Here is a 17,581-nt window from a genome sequence, read left to right as displayed (position 1 = left end):
AAGGTGGCGGCCAAGAAATGGCTGTGATGGTAGGTTAACAGTAAAAAATTAAATAATGACAATTCAGGTGAATTTGGTACCGTTTGGTCTTGGCACAAAATTTATCTTAGTTGTGGTTATTAATTTTTTTGCCATTAATCTACCATCACAGCCATTTATTGGCCGTCACCTTGGATTTCACATCTTATTTCACAATAGCCTTTTTGGGGGCCGCACCCTTTTTGACAGCTTGCCTGTTTTGGATTAGATATAACTTCTTTTTGTAATTGTATACCCCAAAACTGGCCTGTGGCCAGCTTTGGGGCTATTTTAACCTATCTTTTTTTGATCACAGGAAGAAGAAAAAGATTTAATCACAATCATAATCAAGATTTAAAGCAGATTTTAGATTTTTTAATACTTTAACTACTTTGATTTTATCAGTAATTGTACAAATTAAATAAATATATATATATATATTTATATTTATTACATGCCAATTATTCCCTACAGGATAACTTGTTTGCAGCTGATCTCTCTGCTGGGTGACTTGAAATGTAGCTGAACTCTCTACATGGTGATTTGCATGTAGCTGAATTCTCTACAGGATTCTCTCTACACGGTGACTTGCTTCTAGCTGAACTCTCTGTAGGATTATATGTTTATAGTTGAACTCTCTACAGGGAGATTTGTTTTTAGCTGAACTGTCTACAAGATGATTTGTTTCTAGCTGATCTCTCTATGGGTAACTTGTTTGTAGCTGAACTTCCTACAGGATGGTATCTTTGTAGCTGACCTCTCTACAGGGTGACTTGTTTCTAACCGATCTTCCTACAGGGTGACTTACTGTAGCTGAACTCTCTACAGGTGATTTGTTTGCAACTGAACTCTCTTCATGGTGGTTTCTTTGTAGCTGAGCTCTCTACATACAAAGTGACTTGCTCCTAGCTGATCTCTCTGCAGGATGACTTGTTTCTAGCTGATGTCTCTGCAGGGTAACGTGTTTCTAGCTGAACTCTCTATGGGTGATCTGTTAGTAGCTGAATTCTCTACAGGGTGATTTAATGGCAGCTGAACTCTCTACGTGTTGGTTCCTTTGTAGCTGATCTCTCTACAGGGTGACTTGTTTCTAGCTAATCACTCTACATGGTGCTTTGTTTGTAGTTGAACTCGCTATAATTTGATTTGTTTACAGCTGTACCCTCTATGTGGTGGTTTCTTTGTAACTGAATTCTCTACAAGGTGACTACTTCTATCTGATCTCTCTGCAGGGTGACTTGTTTCTACCTGAACTCTCTACAGAATTATCTGTTCATAGCTGAACTCTCTACAGTGTGATTTTTTTGCAACTGAACTCTCTACATGGTGATTTCTTTGTAACTGAACTCTCTACAAGGTGACTTCTTCTAGCTGAATCAGATATCGCTACAAAATAACTGTTTGTAGCTCATCTCTCTACAGGGTGAAGTGTTACTAAATGAACTCTTTACTGGATGATCTGTTTGAAGCTGAACTCTCTACAGGGTGATTCGTTTGCAGCTGAACTCTCTACATGGTGATTTCTTTGGAACTGAACTCTCTACAAGGTGACTTCTTCTAGCTGATCTCTCTACAGGATGAACTTTTTGTTGCTGAACCATCTGCAGTGTGATTTGTTTGTACCTAAACTCTCTACAAGGTGATGTCTTCTAGCTGTTTACTCTACTGGATGAGTAGTTTCTATAGCTGATCTCTCTACAGGGTGACTTGTGTCTAGCTGAACTCTCTACAGTGTGGTCTGTTAAGTTTGTAGCTGATCTCTCTCTTGTTTCTAGCTGATCTCTTATAGAGTTATAACTTGTTTATATAGTTGAACTCTTTACAGGGTGGTTTTTTGATTGGTTACTGAACTCTCTATGTGGTGACTTATTTGTACTACATAGTGACTTGTTTGTAGCTGAACTCTCTACAGAGTGACTTACTTGTAGCTGAAAATTGTAGAAAGTAACTTGTTTGTAGCTGATCTAACTTGTTTATAGAGATGACCTCTCTACTGGTTAGTTTCTTTGTAGCTGAAGTCTCTATACAGTGACTTGTTTGTAGCTGAATTTTCTATAGAGTGACTTGTTGTAGCTGAACTCTCTACAGAGTGACTTGTTTATAGTTGAACTCTCTTTGGTGTTACTTGTAATGTTCTGAATCTCTACAGCGATATATTTGTAGCTGAACTTGCTAGGGTGACTTGCTTGTAGCTGAATTGTCTATAAGATAAACTGTTTGTAGCTGAACTCCATACAGAATAACTTGCAATGTAATGTAATTTTATAATAGAGTAAGTTATAATGTAGTTGGATGCTCTATTAGGCAGACTGTTCTATTAGAGTATCTCGATCTCGCATTTGCTACATGTAGTTGGCTTTCGAATCATAACTCAGTGAATTGTAATCCGATTCTTCTGTACTACTGCAAGGACTTTCTAAGATAATTATTCCAGCTACACACCAATTTTCAGCTCATTTCTCTAAGCGGTTTGCCTGGTAGGCATGAAAACTAATAGTTTTTTATTCATAAAAATCGATCACGTAATTGTGACACAGGTTGGATTTTGTGTCATGGCCTTTATCTTGATTCTATTCAAATTCAAACTGTAAAAAGCACTCCTGCGATGGTTACTCCATCTACATAGCAAGTTTCAGCTCATTCTTTCAAGGGGTTTACCCTCTAGGCGTGACAGACCTTTTTACGCAAATACTCGGTCACAACTCCGCGAATGTTCATAAGATTCCTACCAATGTTGGTACTGAGATCTGCCTTAATGAGCCCTTTAAGTGTGCCAAATTCAGCCCGATTGGAGTACGCATTCATGTTTTATGATGGATTTCGAAAAGTGTGTGAAAAGAAGTAGAAAAAGAAGTAAAAAAACAACCTCAAATTTTGGCCGCTAATGTCTCGGAAATGGCTGGAGCGATTTTCCTCAAATTTGGAATGTAGACTCCCCTATCTGGCCAGCACTTCTGTAATAAATTTGGTTCCAATCGGATAAAGGATCACAGAGCTACATAGGTGTGAAAGTTGCATTTTCTTTCTTCCTGTTAATATACTCATGGGGTGGCACGCAGGCTTCTTGGGCCGCATGACACACTACTGTGTGTCTTGATACATGTTTCAAAAAAGGTTGTAATGACTCATTTTATGTCTAACCAAACTATTAATGTAAAATAGCTCACAGTCATCAGGGAAAGATACAGGATTTACAAAAGGGAGGGGCAAGGCTAACTCATCTTATGTGAAGGTGTGTGAAGCACACTTCCCAACATTGTGAAGCATGCCGGAACAGGGGGTCTGAAGGGGGGACTCGAAAATAGATGCTAATATTTTGCAGTTTGGATGTTTCCACATATAAATGCTTATAACTTGCCAATTTTATATAATTCCTTAGGCTTGGGTATAAACTCTGCAGCATTTGTTAATGTTCAGACAACCAACACTCTCTCACAATTGCACAACAACAGGTGTATATTAGAATAACAATGTGATTGAAACTGGAATTTGAATGATACAAGATTGAATCAGAGAGAATTTTCAGTGGAATGTGTATTTACAAAATGCAAGCACTGTAAACACATAATCCAGAAAACTGGATTATACACATGCCTTTTAAACAAACTATTATAGAACAAGAACTGTTAAAACTATCTAAAAACTACAAACACCATGTTACTCACCATTAATTTTTGCTTTAAATGAGTCTATCCTTAGTCACATCCTTTCATCCCAGAATTTCACTCTGTGCCTTTAAATTAAAAAAGAATTATCTCTTCATCTTCTTCCTTCGCATATCGATACACCTAAAGCCATAACTAGGCCGTACTTCATCATAGAAACATTTTCTTGATGTCATCTTGGTCGTCATTTGATAGCAATTCCATTGATATACAATGATCATGTGATTGACCAAATGGCCAGCAAGAACACTAACAACACAGATTTTAAACAAAACAAACTGATTCATTTCTTCGTAGCACGTGAGTTCCTTGTTGTTTGTTAATAGTCTGTATACTGCTACGAAGGGTAGACCTTCCCAAGTTTGAAAATCTCTATTTCTAAGCAATTGGATAAACACTTTGCGAGATATGCCTGTTCAAAACCATGTATGTAAAATGGCTAAAATATTGTACATTTTTCGTTCGTGTTTTATCAAATCCAGTTTTCTGGATTATGCAGGTTTAAGGGTTAAATAATGCGTAATGTGCGAGGTAATGTGCGTGCCAAGAATACGATAACATTACATCTTAATACTGAATTTCATATCAAGAAACTGGGCAATGTTAGGCCACTCCAATTGGTAATTATGTTTCTGGTCCTTTGAAAATTAGTTTTAGGTGCGGGCGGGCGGAATTCAGCAACAAGGCAGCAATGAAGTGACTGCTCAATTAGAGTAATTTTTGTGATTACTGACTGTTCTATTAGAGTATATCGATCCGTACCATGCACTCTGCCCATTTATTGCAGGTTTTCAATGATAAAATACAAATTATGACACTTAGATAGTTAGATTTAGCATACTTGTTGCAGCCCAATATTTGTTTCTGAAATCCAGGTTTTTCAAAAAGCTGATGCGGGCATTTTACCCATGTATTTCTGAAATTTCACATTCTCCAAAAAGGATGCGGGCGGTGGACCAGAAACATAATTACCAATTGGAGTGGCCTTATCATTTTTGTTGTTTCTTGGTTGATTATTTGCACTTCGTGAAAATAAGATCGAGATACTCTAATAGAGCAGTCGCTTACTCTAATACAGCAATCAGAAAAGGCTGATATACTCTAATAATTCAGCCAACTCTAGAGCATAAGCTTGATTTCAAAAACATAATTTTGAACATAATAGGCTGGATTTTTGAGCACTGTTCAAAAGTATAATAGGCTATTTTCAAAACATAATCGACTCAAGCATATATTATACAGTAAGTATCACATTCTATGCAAAAGGATGCTTCAACTCATAGCGGACAACACTATACTTAGCCAATAGATTTCTTGCACTGATTCGTACTTGTGCAGATCACAATACCAACATGGCATCATTTCATCTACTCAGTAGGGACACCATTACCTATAACCTGCCGCCAATTCTACCACACCCTGCTGAGTGGTCGTATAAACAAAGTGTAATCCTACAGCAGTTGTTCCTTTGACATTCCTTAATCATAGTTGTATCACAATTATATTCAAGTACTGATTATTCAACATTAGACTTCTACTTGATGAGAGGCCAAACAGCTAGTCGTATTAGTATTTTCCACATTGTGTGGTCTGTACAGGCAAACTCTATACTACCATCACTTTGATGTGACAGCAAATTGTCATTGTTAGTTTTGGAAGGGCGTATCTCTGTGTTTAATACGTATAGTAATTCATGCTATCATTTGAAGCCATACTTAACTAAATGAGCAGCACTTACTATTCCATGCAAGAATTTGCTGCAAGCATTTGCTACAGTCAGTGGTCCCCTAGTGGAAAGAATCGTTATCAATAAATTGTGAACAGTACATTCGCATGCATCGCTGCTGTGTTGAAAGATTTTCTGATGCCTAGGCAATTGCCCAGCTTTAGATCCATCAAGTGAGATACATTACTGATGTAGTCACACTTTATCAATACTCGTGATTTGTGAAAATGAATATCGGGTGACTTTTCTGTAAAGCTGGTCTATCAATGAATGAAAAATTTAGACTTATTCAAAAAAACTTACTTTACTTTAACACCTGCAAAGTAATTTATTTTCCCATTCCTGAGTTTATTAATGGTTCAAGTCCTCCAGCTACCCATTTTTATTGTTGCTTAATTGATAAGTTGCAGTTGGCATTGCATTTCCTTTTCCCTACAAGATGGCTGGTAATTTGTGTATGCAGTGCATTTTTGTGACTGCACCCCTTTGTTAAATACATCTTTAAATTATATTATACACCATTGCATGTAATGTGTGACCATAAACGACATTCCACTGTGTGATGGTTTGAATTAACGTTGCGCAAACATTAGAGTATAAGGTTTGGTCTATAAATGAAAGGTCTAGTTGAACTCTCTATAGGGTTGTTTGATCAAGCTGCTCTCTCTACATGGTGACTTTTTTCCTGCTGAACTTTCTTCAAGGTGATTTGTTTCTAGCTGATCTCTTTTTAGGACTGAGTCTATAATGCTTTTGAATTGCCTATTAATAACGCTTTTAAGCAAGAGTTCATAATATATATCAAGACACATGGTAGTGTGTCGCCCAAGAAGCCGGCGCACCACACCGTGAGTATATTAACAGGAAGAAAGAAAACGCAATTTTCACACCTATGTAGCTCTGAGATCCCTTATCCGATTAGAACCAAATTTGCTAGAGATGTGCCGTGCCGCCCAGTTAGGGGAGTCTACATACCAAATTTGAAGAAAACCACTCCAGCCATTTCCGAGATACGAGCGAACAAAATATCGTTTTAATTTCTTTGTTATTTTCTTCTTCATCTTCATTTCGCAAATTTCGCAAAATACGCCATAAAACACGAATGCGTACTCCGATTGGGCTGACATTTGGCACACGTAAAGGGCTCATTAAGGCGGATCTCCGTACCAACTTTGGTAGGAATCCCATGAACATTAACGGAGTTAAGACCGATTATTTGCGTAAAATAAGGTCGAAGGTCTGTCACGCCTACAGGGTAAACCCCTTGGAGGAATCGGTTGAAAATTGATATGTAGATGGAGCAACCATCGTAGGAGTGCCTGTTTGTGGTTTGAAAGGAATCGGAATAACGACCATGGAGATATGACACAAAACCCGATCTGTGTCAAAATTACGCGATCGATTTATATGAATAAAAAACTATTAGTTTTCGTGTCTACCAGGCAAACCACTTAGATCAACGAGCTGAAAATAAGTATGTAGCTGGAATAATCATCATAGAAAGTTCTTGCAGTAGCACAGAAGAATCGGATTACAAATCACTGAGTTATGATTCGAAAGGCATCTACGTGCAGCAAAAGTGAGATCAAGATACTCTAATAGAACAGTCACCCTAATAAGGCATTCAGCTGCATGTATAATTTACACAGTTATATTACATTGCAAGTTATTCTGTAGGGAATTCAGCTACAAACAATTCACCCTGTAGTCAGATCAGCTAGAAGAAGGTACCTAATAGAGAGTTTAGCTACAAAGAAACCATCATGTAGAGAGTTCAGCTCAAATAAATCACCCTATAGAGAATTCAGCTACAAACAAATTGCCCTGTAGAGATATCAGCTAGAAGAAGTTACCTTTTAGAGAGTTCAGTTACAAAGAAACAATCATGCAAAGAGTTTAGCTGCAAACAAATCACCCAGTAGAAAGTTCCGCTATGAACAGATCACACTGTAGAGAGTTCAGTTAGAAACAAGTCATCCTGTAGATAGATCAGCTAGAAGAAGTTACTTTGTAGAGAGTTCAGCTACAAAGAAACCACCATGTAAGAGAGTTCAGCTGCAAACAAATCACCTGTAGAGAGTTCAGCTAGGAACAAGTCACCCTGTAAAGAGATCAGCTAGAAACAAGTCATCCTGTAGAGAGTTCAGCTAGAAGAACTTACATTGTAGAGAGTTCAGCTACAAAGAAACTACCATGTAGAGAGTTCAGCTACAAAGAAACTACCATGTAGAGAGTTCAGCTGCAAACAAATCGCCCTGTAGAGAATTCAGCTACCAACAAATCACCTTGTAGAAAGATCAGCTAGAAGAAGTTACCTTGTAGAGAGTTCAGCTACAAACAAATCACCCTGTAGAGAGTTCAGCTAGAAACAAGTCACCCTGTAGAGAGATCAGCTAGAAAAAAGTCGAGAGTTCAGCTAGAAGAAGTTACATTGTAGAGAGTTCAGCTACAAAGAAACTACCATGTAGAGAGTTCAGCAGCAAACAAATCGCCCTATAGAGAATTCAGCTACAAACAAATCACCCTGTAGAAAGATCACCTAGAAGAAGTCACCGTGTAGAGAGTTCAGTTACAAAGAAACAATCATGCAAGGAGTTCAGCTGCAAACAAATCACCCTGTAGAGAGTTCAGCTAGAAACAAGATACTCTGTAGAGAAATCAGCTAGAAACAAGCCACCCGTAGAGAGTTCAGCTAGAATAAGTTACACTGTAGAGAGTTTGGCTACAAAGAAACTACCATGTAGAGAGTTCAGCTGCAAACAAATCGCCTGTAGAGAATTCAGCTACAAACAAATCACCCTGTAGAAAGATCAGCTAGAAGAAGTTACCTTGTAGAGAGTTCAGCTACAAACAAATCACCCTGTAGAGGGTTCAACTACAAACAAGTCACCCTGTAGAGAGTTCAGCTAGAAGAAGGTACATTGTAGAGAGTTCAGCTACAAAGAAACTACAATGCAGAGAGTTCAGCAGCAAACAAATTGCCCTGTAGATAATTCAGCTACAAACAAATCACCCTGTAGAAAGATCAGCTAGAAGAAGTTACCTTGTAGAGAATTCAGCTACAAACAGATCACCCTGTAGAGAGTTCAGCTAGAAACAAGTTACAATGTAGAGAGTTCAGCTAGAAACAAGTCACCCTGTAGAGAGTTCAGCTAGAAGAAGTCACATTGTAGAGAGTTCAGCTACAAAGAAACTACCATGTAGAGAGTTCAGCTGCAAACAAATTACCGTGTAGAGAATTCAAATCACCCCGTAGAAAGATCAGCTAGAAGAAGTTACCTTGTAGAGAGTTCAGCTAGAAACAAATCACCCTGTAGAGAGTTCAGCTAGAAACAAGTCACCCTGTTTAGAGATCAGCTAGAAACAAGCCACCCGTAGAGAGTTCAGATAGAAGAAGTTACATTGTAAAGAGTTCAGTTTAGCTGCAAACAAATCGCCCTGTAGAGAATTCAGCTACAAACAAATCACCCTGTAGAAAGATCAGCTAGAAGAAGTTATCTTGTAGAGAGTTCAGCTACAAACAAATCACCCTGTAGAGAGTTCAGCTACAAACAAGTCATCCGGTTGAGAGATCAGCTAGATGGATCACCTTGCAGAGAGGTCAGCTACAAAGAAATCACCCAGCTTCATCTTTTCTTCTTCCTGTAGTAAAGAAAAAAATGACAGGTTAAAAAGCCCTAAAACTGGCCATAAGCCGGCTTTGGGGTATACAAATACAAAAAGAAGTGAAATCTAATCCAAAACAGCCAAGCTGTAAAAAAAGAGTGTGGTCCTGAGAAAGGCTATGGTGAAAAAAGATGTGAAATCCAAGGTGGCGGCCAAGAAATGGCTGTGATGGTAGTAGGTTAATGGTAAAAATTTTAATGACAACAATTCAGGTGAATTTGGTGCCTTTTGGTCTTGGCACAAAATTCACCTGAAATGTCGTTATTAAAATTTTTACCATTAACCTACCATCACAGCCATTTCTTGGCCGCCATCTTGGATTTCACATCTTTTTTCACCATAGCCTTTCTCAGGGCCGCACTCTTTTTTACAGTTTGGCTGTTTTGATTTAGATTTCACTTCTTTTTGTATTCGTATACCCCAAAGCAGGCCATAGGCCAGCTTTAGGGCTTTTTAACCTATCATTAATTTTTTCTTTACCACAGGAAAAAGAAAAGATGAAGCATGATGGTTTCTTTGTAGCTGAACTTTCTACAAGGTGATCCTTCTAGCTGATCTCTCTACTGGTGACTTGTTTGTAGCTGAACTCTCTACAGAGTGACTTGTTTGTAGCTGAACTCTCTACAGAGTGACTTGTTTGTAGCTGAACTGTCTACAGAGTGACTTGTTTGCAGCTGAACTCTCTACATGGTAGTATCTTTGTAGCTGAACTCTCTACAATGTAAGTTCTTCTAGCTGAACTCTCTACAGGATGACTTGTTTCTAACTGAACTCTCTACATGGTGATCTGTTCATAGCGGAACTTTCTACTGGGTGATTTGTTTGCAGCTGAACTCTCTACATGATGGTTTCTTTGTATGTAACTGAACTCTCTACAAGGTAACTTCTTCTAGCTGATCTCTCTTCAGGGCAATTTGTTTGTAGCTAAATTCTCTACTGGGTGATTTGTTTGCAGCTGAACTCTCTACATGATGGTTTCTTTGTAGCTGAACGCTCTATTAGGTACCTTCTTCTAGCTGATCTGACTACAGGGTGACTCGTTTGTAGCTGAATTCCCTACAGAATAACTTGCAATGTAATACAATCGAGTAAGTTATAAACGCAGCTGAATGCTTTATTAGGGTGACTGTTCTATTAGAGTATCTCGATCTCGCATTTGCTACACGCAGTTACCTTTCGAATCATAACTCAGTAGATTGAAATCTGATTCTTCTGTACTACTGCAAGGTCTTTATATTATGATTATTCCAGCCAAATACTGATTTTCAGCTCGTTTCTCTAAGCGGTTTGCCTGGTAGACACGAAAACCAATAGTTTTTTTATTCATAAAAATCGATCGCGTAATTTTGACACAGGTTGTTTTTGTGTCATATCTCCATTGTCTTTATCCCGATTCCTTTCAAACCAGAAAAAGGCACTCCTAGGTTGGTTGCTACATATACATATCAATTTTCAACTGATTCCTCCAAAGGGTTTACCCTGTTATTGTCATAGATTACTATGACACTGCCTGCACTTTATTTGCTGGTACTTCCCTGCGAAATACAACTGAAGGTCGTCCCTACTTGGGAGCTCCTCTTGGTTCCCCTGAATTTAAATCCATCTTTCTTCAGGAAAGGGTATGTCAATGACTCATTGGCAGAATGACGTTATTCAGTTTTCGAATTTTGCTGCCACATGTTGCATATTTCACTATGATTCACGGCTTGTCATCTCGTTGGACCTTTTTAACTAGGACTGTGAGTTATTTGTACTCTCAACTCGCTCCCCTTGAGGAGGCTGTTTGTCTGCACTTGCTGCCAAAGTTATGTCTCCATGCCCCTAATGACTCTGAACGGGCTATGTTTGTTTTGCCAATCCGTCAATGGGGCCTTGGTGTATTTGACCTTTGTAAATCTTCCCAAGACAACTATCAGTTTTCCACATCCGTTCCATCTCCCTAGCATCTGCCATCTTGAATAAGCTTTATTGCTTTGATTCCTCCATCTTACAACAACAATGTGCTCTTAAACAAGAAGCCCTATCCATCAAACATCAGAATCTCCCTCAAAGATTTTCAGAGGTTTTCTCAACTTTGTCCAACAATCTCCAACTGTCCCTGAAACTTGCTGGTGAGAATGGTGCATCATCCTGACTTTCCACTTTTCCTTTGGAATGTCATGGATTTGCTCTCCACAAAGGTGACTTTTGCAATGCGTTAGCTCTCCGTTATGGTTTGTTTCCTAAGAATCTTCCTGTCAGCTGTGTCTGTGGCAGATCCAACAACTTTGAACATGCTCTCAGCTATCCGAATGGAGCCTTCCCTACCATCCACCACAATGACATTTGACATTTGACTGCAGAATAAATGTCAGAGGTTTGTCATGATGTATCTACTGAAACTTCCCTTCAGCCCTTGGGTGGTGATCTCTCTCCCTACGTACAGCTAACCAAGATGTTGGTGCTAGCTTGGACGTCAAGGCTTCTGGATGCTGGGGTTCTTGGTTTGAACCTACTTTTTTTGATGTTAGAATATTTAACCTTTATGCCTCTTCAAACCGTTGTAATCCCTATCGCCAACATGAAACTTTGAAGTGCCGTCATTATGAGGAGAGGCTACGACATGTGAAACATGGTAATTTTAGTCCTCTTGATTTTTTGACTTCTGGAGGCATGGGTGCCTCCACCACTGTGGCTTACAAGCGCCTGGCTTTCCTCCTATTTTGTAAGTGGAAATCACTCTACTGTAGGGTGATGAGCTGGCTTCGCTGCCGTCTTGGCTTCTCCTTATTGCACTCTGCCATCATGTGCATAAGGGGTTCTCGCTCCTCCTCTGGTCATCCCTTTAAGTGTCATGTTCCAGCATCAGTTGACCTTGCACTGGGGGAGGGGAATCTTGGGGCCGTTTACGCCCCACTTCCTTTTTTTCTATTCTGTGTTCAGTAAGTTCTGTGTTCAGTAGCTCTGTAGGTGTAGGAATAGGCTAAACCCATTTTAATAGAACATCTTAGCATAGAGTAGAGTGTGGTGGATGGGAGTGCTAACTAGGGCCGGTTCTTCTTTCTTTAAAAACAACAACAAAAAAAAGAGTTTTACCCTGTAGGCGTGACAGACCTTCGACTTTATTTTACGCAAATAATTGGTCATAACTCCGTTAATGTTCATTGGATTCCTACCAAAGTTAGTTAGGAGATCAGCCTTAATGAGCCCTTTAAGTTTGCCAAATTTCAGCCCGATCCAAGCACGAATTCGTGTTTTATGGCGAATATTGCGAAGTGTGCAAAATGAAGAAGAAAAAATTAGGCAGGTTATATTGAGCCGGCACCGGTTACACTATTTTGCCGGCTATTTTGCCGGCAGTAGATTGTATAATACTTAGAATGTTACGTGTGTTTTAAAAAAAAACTTGTACAAAAACCTAAGAAAGCGAAAAAAAGAGAAGTTGTCTAAGCGAGGGCTCGAACCCGGGAATCCGTACTCATAACCAATGTTTGTAACGATTATACCACCGGTGCTGCAGCTCCTCATCTCCTTTAGTTTCTATCTTATAAACATCCGGCTCAAGTGACTTCTATATATTATAACAAGAGTGGAGAAGAAACCAAAGCTGAACCCTAGCCTACCCCTAACGCTAAGGAACTACTTTTCGCGTCCCTTTAAGTTCAATGCTCGGGGGCATCCTACTAGACGCGTGCCCTAAAGTTGAATGCTCGGGGAAACCTACTAGACGCGTACCCTAAAGTCGAATGCTCGGGGCATATTGAACGCGTACCAACTATAGCTCGCCTAGACGCAACTGGTTTGTTTGATAGTCCAGCAAATGATGGACTTGTGCCGGTAAAATAGCCGTTCACTTTCGTAACCGGTGCCGGTACTATATCTACTTTGAAAAAATTAAGAAATTAAGCTAACTTTTGTTCGCTCGTATCTCGGGAATGGCTGGAATGATTTTCTTCAATTTTGGTATGTAGACTCCCCTAACTGGGAGGCATGGCTCTAGCAAATTTTGTTCCAATCGGAGTAGGGATCACTGAGCTACATAGATGTGAAAATTGCGTTTCCTTTAATATACTAACGGTGTGGCGCACCGACTTCTTGGGCCGCACGACACACTACCATGTGTCTTGATATATATATATATATATATATATATATATATATATAGGAGAGTATCCAACACTGTATTGCAAAGGAAATTCATCCTTGTAGAGATTTCAGCTTCAGACAATTCATCCTGTAGAGAGTCAACTAAAAACAATGCAACTAGGAACAAAGTCAATGTGTAGGGATTAAGTTAGAAAAAAGCACCCAGAGATATCAGTTAGAAACAAGTCACCTGTAAAGAGATCAGCTCACCCTTTAGAGAGATAAGTCACACTTTAGAAAGATTATATTTCAAACTCACTCTCTGTTGAGAATTTAGCTAGGAACAAGTCACCCTGTAGACAGTTCAGTTATAACTTGACAATAATAAAACTTTTTAATTAAAATTCCCTACTTAGGTTACTTACCTGGTTTGGAACTAAATGTGATGCTAAGCTGGTATCTAAATGGCCTGCAGACCAAAGTCACATTGGAGATATCTTTTTCACCCTATAGAGAATCCAGCCACAAGAAAACTATTCGGTAGAAGGTTACAAGTCTTTATGTGGAAAATTTGGTTAGGTTATGAGTCACTCTGTGGAGACAAACCTTTCACTATGCAGCAGTGGCAGATACAGGGATTCAAAGAAGGTTCTTGATCCCTTATACCAAGGTCAAAATACTCACCTAGAACAGTCACTCTAATGAAGCAGTTAGAGTATTCGAGCGATGTGTAGTGAGCTATGTAAGGACTTTATCCATGATGGAGTCATAGTTGGTGGAATGGGCAGCTATTTTCAGCATGCAGGATGTGATTTTTTCTCACCTTACCAAACCAGACAGTGAAGTGCCATTTTATTTTGATTCCCCTTTCCAAAAGTCTGCATCCGCCCTTGCTATGTAGTTTAAGAGTTAGGCTTGCGCCAAGTATGCCGGCATAATTTCGAGCATAATAGGCTAGCAAAAGCATTAACATTATGCCAGCATACAGTGGAACCTCAGTTATCCGGACCCCACTTATCCGGATTCTCGTTTAACTGAACCACGGAACTGACTGCTCTATTAGAGTAGTGACTGTTCTATTAGAGTAGTTAAAAATACTAATGTTTTAAAATAATTTCTTATGTTATTTTAAGGTTATTTATACACAGTTTCAGAGATACGGACTTTTCAGACTTATGGACCAACCCTAGTCCGAAGGGGTTCGGATAACTGAGGTTCCAATGTAATAGGATGATTTTCAAGAATTTTAATTAAAATGTGCAATGCATGCAAAAAATACTGCACACCATAAACACACTGTACATTATTATCACATTTCAAAACACCTTGCAGTGTTATTATTTTTACTATTTCTTGACTGATTATTCACACTTGATGGAAATAAGATCCAGATACTCTAATAGAGCAGTCACTTACTATAATACAGCAGTCAGAAAATGTAGATAAACTCTATCAAAACAGTCAGCTCTCAAGCACAATTTTGATTAAAAGCACAATTTTGAGCATAATAGGCTGAATTTTTGAGCACTGCTCAAAAGCATAATAGGCAATGTTCAAAGCATAATTGGCTCAAGCCTATTAAGAGTTCAGCTACATTACAGGACGCTCTAGCTACATATATTCCCTTAAGGGTATTCAGCTACAACCAATTCAACTTGTATAGCAACTTTGATAATCAATACAATTGTACATAATATAGTTCAATTGTACACATATAACTAAATAAGTAATCATAAATATCTTAGTGTCCCTCATAATCCTCATTCCTGTAGTAAAGAATAATGACAAGTTAAAAGAAATGCCTACAGCTGGCCATAGCCTGGCTTTAGGTATGAAATTACAAAAAAAAGTAACATCTAATAACAAAAAAATCCCATATACAAGCTACAAAAGAGGTAGCAGCTTCCAAAATACCACAGTGAAAAGATGTGAAATCCAATGTGGCAGCCGAGAAATGGCTGTGATGATAGGTTAATATTAATGATAATTCAGGTGTCAAACTTAGAGGAGGAAACACAAATTCACCAGATTTGTGACCATTAAAATACTTTTTGCCATTACCAACCATCATAGTCAGTTCTTGGCTACCACCTTGGATTTTACATATTTATTCACCCAGGATTTTTGGAAGCTACACCTTTTTATTACAGCTTTGCTGTTTATTGGTTAGATTATATCAAATATTTCTAATGGCATAGGAAGAGTGTCAAACTATGCTATATCCTGTGAAAAATGAGGCCATAAAGTAGTGATTTGTGTTGTTTGGTGACTAACTATAAGTCAGTGGGTACGTGCATACACATTGAGTGATTGATGCTACAGAGTGAAAGAACAGTGTACTTTAGAAGTGTATGGCACAATATGCTGAGAAACTTAGTACAAAGAGAAATACACAGCCAACTAACCTGGAAAACCAAAGATATCAATCAACTTTGCATGCTGCATCTTAATTCAAAATTTCATCATGGTCACTATTCCATGCTTCCAAAGTTCTGATAGTAAAAGTGACACATCTAAATTGGGTTTTAGTTATAGGGATTAAATGTGGACCACCTGACCAAACTAAGAAGGTGTTAAATCTGGGCAATCAACAGCAATCAGATTTATGAGAGGACGCAAAGATATACGAACTACATTATGGGCTCATTTTTTATTGGGTATCAAGCTTGTTGTAATACCCACCAAAAGTAATCAGTACAATTACAATTACTTTTTAAAGCAAATCTAATAATTACAATTCAGAATGTAAAATAATGGTTAACAATTATGATAACTTTACAATTACTAATGTACATGTAGTAGAATCTAGATGTACTTATAATTACATTTTTATAGGAAACCTTATATATAAGAACATGTTCTAAATCTTGTAAAACCGGTCTAACCGGATATATGGTTTTAGTTATAATTGTTCTTTGTATTGTTAATGAGTTTTTGTGTTAGTTGTTCTATTATCATTGTTTGAAGTTGTTGCTTGCTAGTTGTCGCGCTCGTTAGCTTCTTGCGCCTTATACAGTTAAGTGTAGAGACACCACATAATCTGGCGACGAGGATGTCCGCACTACTTGGAAGGATTGACCACTTCGATCCAGAGGTAAAAGGATGGAGTGAGTATATTGAACCCTGGAGCAGTTCTTCGAGACAGACGGAATTGTCGGAGACGAAAACAAGGCTAAGCGTCGATCGACTTTCTTGTCAGTGGTGGGACCAGGTCCTTATAAACTGTTGCGAAGCATTTTGGCTCCTGTAAAGCCGAGTGACCAGACGTTCGAGCAGTTAGTGGAGGTGCTGAAAAAGCATTAAAATCCCCCACCGTCGGAAGTTATGCAGCGTTTCCGTTTCAATTCACGGACCCGCAAACCAGGTGAATTAGTAGCTACGTACATTGCAGAGCTACGAACATTAGCAGAATACTGCAACTTTGGGGACACGCTGGAGAAGATGCTCCGTGATCGCCTAGTGACAGGAATACATGATGACGGAATACAAAAGAAGTTACTAGCAGAGCCGAAACTTACTTACAAATGAGCGTTGGAAATTGCTCAAGGCTGCGAAGAAGCGGAGAAAAACCTGCGTGAAATGAGAACCCCACGACGTGATCGTGACACACTCAGTTTTCATGGCAACAAGCATGACTCTGGAGCTGTACATAATGTCATAAGTGCAAGGACACTCATTAAGAAGACCAGTGATTGTGCATGCTATTGTTGTGGAAGAGCTGGACACATAATCACAGACTGTAAATTATGCGATCAAACCTGTCACAAGTGTGGGAAGAAGGGCCACTTGGCCAAAGTGTGTAGAAGTTCTGGAACCTCACATCATGGGAAAAACAAGCAACTGCATCCGGAAAAGCAACGTAAACCGATCCGCCAAGTAGATGAGGATGCTGATGAAGAGTCTGATTATTCATTGACTTCAATTGATGCAGTTAAGCAGATTGGGGGCAAGGTACCACCATTGAAGGTACATGTACAGATAGACGAATGTAAAATCCCCATGGAAATAGATACGGGTGCTTCTGTTTCTATAATGTCTGAGAGTGCCCACCAGAGGCTTTGGCCAACTAAACAATTAGATGTTTCAGATATTAAATTGCAAACCTATTCTAAAGAACCTTTACCAATAGTAGGTATGAAAAATGTTCATGTAACATCTGAGGGTCACGAAGCTAATTTACCCTTAGTGGTTGTGAAGGGAAATGGGCCTACGTTACTAGGTAGAAACTGGCTGGGGTCAATCAGATTGGATTGGGGTAAAATCCACTATATACCTTGTACTGGGTTGCAGAGCCTGCTAGAGAAATACAAAGACGTATTCCACAATACATTAGGCAGTTTTAAAGGGCGACAGGCCAAAATAGAGGTTGATCCCGAAGCAACCCCACGTTTTTGCAAGGCTCGCACCTTACCCTATGCTATGAGGGAAAAGGTTGAGCAGG

Source organism: Dysidea avara, chromosome 2, assembly GCF_963678975.1.
Source record: "Dysidea avara chromosome 2, odDysAvar1.4, whole genome shotgun sequence".
Taxonomy (NCBI): domain Eukaryota; kingdom Metazoa; phylum Porifera; class Demospongiae; order Dictyoceratida; family Dysideidae; genus Dysidea; species Dysidea avara.
Note: the sequence above shows the minus strand (reverse complement) of the source record.